The 3,308-nt window shown below is 43.2% G+C and overlaps 1 pseudogene; it reads left to right on the forward strand.

Moving 5' to 3' along the window:
- The first annotated feature begins 1,501 nt into the window (after nt 1-1,501).
- On the forward strand, nt 1,502-2,076 carry LOC112219836 (annotated as a pseudogene).
- The last annotated feature ends 1,232 nt before the right edge of the window (nt 2,077-3,308 follow it).

Here is a 3,308-nt window from a genome sequence, read left to right on the forward strand (position 1 = left end):
AACTGCACTAGTTACTTGACCTTGTAACCTTGACTACCACAGAGTATGATCTAGAGAAGACATACAGTATTCAAACACAAGTACTATGATTGTGTTTTGTGTACGACCATGTGTAGACTTCTATGTAGTTGAGCATTTCTTTTATCAGAGCCTTTTGTCATTAAACATAATACTCTTGTTTCAAGCCATAGGCTCCTTGGGTTAAAACCTTTGCTAGTGGGACTGAGGTTTATCAAATGTAATACTGTATTTTATTGTTTTCTTTCAAACAGTGCTTTGTCCATTATTACATTGGATGCTACAGAAGATGCGCTTGACTGAGCATTGATTAACCTCTGCATTGGAAGGGAGATTCATGAGGCTTAATGCCTTTCAATGCATTTCCATCAAGCCTTATCATCTCCCTCACTCGGCACATCGAGTAATTTAAATGAAAACAAAGATGGAGGCTTTTCATCATTAGGAAATAAATATGTATGACGGCACTAAGTTGAAGAGCGCTACAAAGTATGTTCAATAAAATAAAACTTGCTTTGACTGCATCCGCAGTTTGTTTTCCCTGGGCATTGGAAAGTATTTTATATACTATTTTGAGGAGAAGGAACTTCTTTTTTCAATTAAATATTTGAAGTAGATATCTGGACGTCAGTTGATTATACATGTTTTCTACACATGCAATGTATTAGCGGGACTATAAACGCGTAATAAACACCAGCATGTATAATAACTTTCACAGTCTGATATTCTTTTAAAGGGAGAACATTTATTTCATTTTTGCATAGAATTGTTGAAATAAATCAGTCATTCTATCAATTTTAAACGGCCCATCAATGCAAAGCCAAACAGGTGCACTAGTGACACTAATCCAACAAGTATGGAATGTACACTGGAATTGATTTCAGAAACATTTACAGCAGAGGCTTGGCGTAGCGCATGCTAAAGTAAATAGATGTCAAAATGAACGTATTCTCTTTGATCCAAAGCTATAACCAAATTTGATATACAAACATTCCTCTTTTACTTCAGTAAATTTGATTAAAAACTGACCATTTCTCTGTCATAGAAACATCTCATAGGATATGTTTTTCAGTTTGAATGAACAGACAAAAAAGTAAATTGTCAAAAAGCTATTTTGTTCAATGTTCTCGTTCAGTAATAATACATTGTCTGTGTGTCCTAATTCCTGCCTGCACCCATCAGTGAGGCAGAACATTTTGGGATAATGTAGCTGGACACTGGTTAATGACAGTGGAGAGCCCTGTCGGCTTGATGATAGCAGCTGAGAACAATAGCTAATTGTTACGCCACAGACAGGAGGATCTATTTCAGGATTCTTCCTTTTATAGTGTGCCATAGGACCTTATTTATCGGCCCCATCTCCCCTCCCAGGCGGAGTACATATAAAAGCTTTAGGAGAGCCTTTGACCATTTGTGCTTAGGAATAGCCTCCTCCCTCCCTTCACACTCTCGCTCACCTTGAAACCCCCCCACATTCAGCACCATGGCCCCCAAAAAGGTGGAAGTTAGGAAAACTGAGCCCAAAAAGGCAGAGCCCACCAAGGAGGAAGCACCTGCTGCCAAGCCCATGCCGACCCCCGAACCCGTGGTCGAGGCCCCAAGGAGCCTGACTTTGACCCCAATAGCATCCCCCTCAAATACAGTGCTGACCCGATCGAGGAGTTCAAGGCGGCCCTCACCTTGTTCAACCGCACGCCCACGGGGGAGATGAAGATCACATTTGCCCAGTGTGGCAATGTGTTGTGGGCAACACTGACGTCCTGAAGGTGTTTGGCAAGCCTGAGCAGCAAGCTGGTGGACTTTGAGAACTTCCTGCCCATACTGCAGCACATTTCCCACTCCAAGGACCAGGGTAACTTTGAGGACTTTGTCGAGGGCCTGCGGGTCTTTGACAAGCAGCGCAATGGCACTATCATGGGCACTGAGCTGTGTCACGTGCTGGCCACCCTGGAGGAGAGGATGACAGAGGATGAGGTGGACAGGCTGCTGGCGGCCCAAGAGGACGCCAACGGATGCATCAACTATTCTTCCTTTGTCAAGCACATCTTGACTGGATGAGCTGGATTTTTTACTAGAAGGACTTTAATGATTCTTTATTATTTCCTCTCTTCTGGAGGCCATACCTGTCTCATAAATAACACTGCCACTTTAGATGTGAGCATGCATTCAATGTATTGTCCATTTGTTGTCTAAAGCAGCTGGCAACAGTCAAGCAACAAATGTTGACTTGAGATTGAATATTGTATTTCCCTTGAATAAAAAATGTACAGTGACAAAGAAAAGTTATTTATAGAGAAATGCTAATAAGATACTGAAGGCATGGAAATGATAAATGCCATAAATAAACAACAAATATAAACGTCAAAGATCATTTAATCATTTTCTTTCTCAAACACTTGTACTTGATACAGAATTGTATGTTTTTACTGATGAGAAACAGTATTAATGATAACTTTCTACTACAGTCTAGAGACAATCTATAAACAGACACTTATTTTGTAATCCAGCCCCCCTCCCCCAGTGACAGAGCTGTCTGGCTGGGTGCTGGTTTCAGTTGGGGGGGCAGCTGCAGTGAAACTATAAAAACACCCACATACAGTATGAACAGGTATGTATACACACACATATGCATGCACGTATGCAAACGCATCCACACACCCAAGCCACCACCCTTCCCCACCCCACTGTGACCCATCAGACAGATGCCCTGAGGCCTGCCACTCTGCCTATTTGATCCCGTGCTGAGCAGACAGTGGGCATAACGTTGGCTTACCAGGCTGTAAACACACATTTTACATTCACCAATACAACAATTACATGGGGTGCATGATCCTGCCCTGGGTGGCTTAGCAGGTGGCCAAGGTAAATCTGATTTCTTGGAAAATCAAAGTAAAAATGTAAAGGTCTTGGCAGATTTCTCAAACATGTGTTAGCTAAAGAGAAGTGGAACAGTATTACTGCTGTTTTTTTTCAGAAATAGAAGTCTATTCAGATTTTAAATCTGAATGTTGAACAAAATTATAAAGTGTCGGGCCTGCAGGGTGGCGCAGTGGTCTAGGGCACTGCATCGCAGTGCTTGGTGTGCCACCAGAGACTCTGGGTTTGTGCCCAGGCCCTGTTGCAGCCGGCCGGTCTGTGGGCGGCGCACAATTGACCTAGCGTCGTCCGGGTTAAGGAGGTTTTTGCCGGTAAGGATACTCTTGTCTCATCGCGCACCAGCGACGCCTGTGGCGCAGTACGAGCAAACCAGGTTGCCAGGTGCACGGTGTTTCCTCCGACACATGGTGCGG

Source organism: Oncorhynchus tshawytscha, linkage group LG20 (assembly GCF_018296145.1).
Source record: "Oncorhynchus tshawytscha isolate Ot180627B linkage group LG20, Otsh_v2.0, whole genome shotgun sequence".
Lineage (NCBI taxonomy): Eukaryota > Metazoa > Chordata > Actinopteri > Salmoniformes > Salmonidae > Oncorhynchus > Oncorhynchus tshawytscha.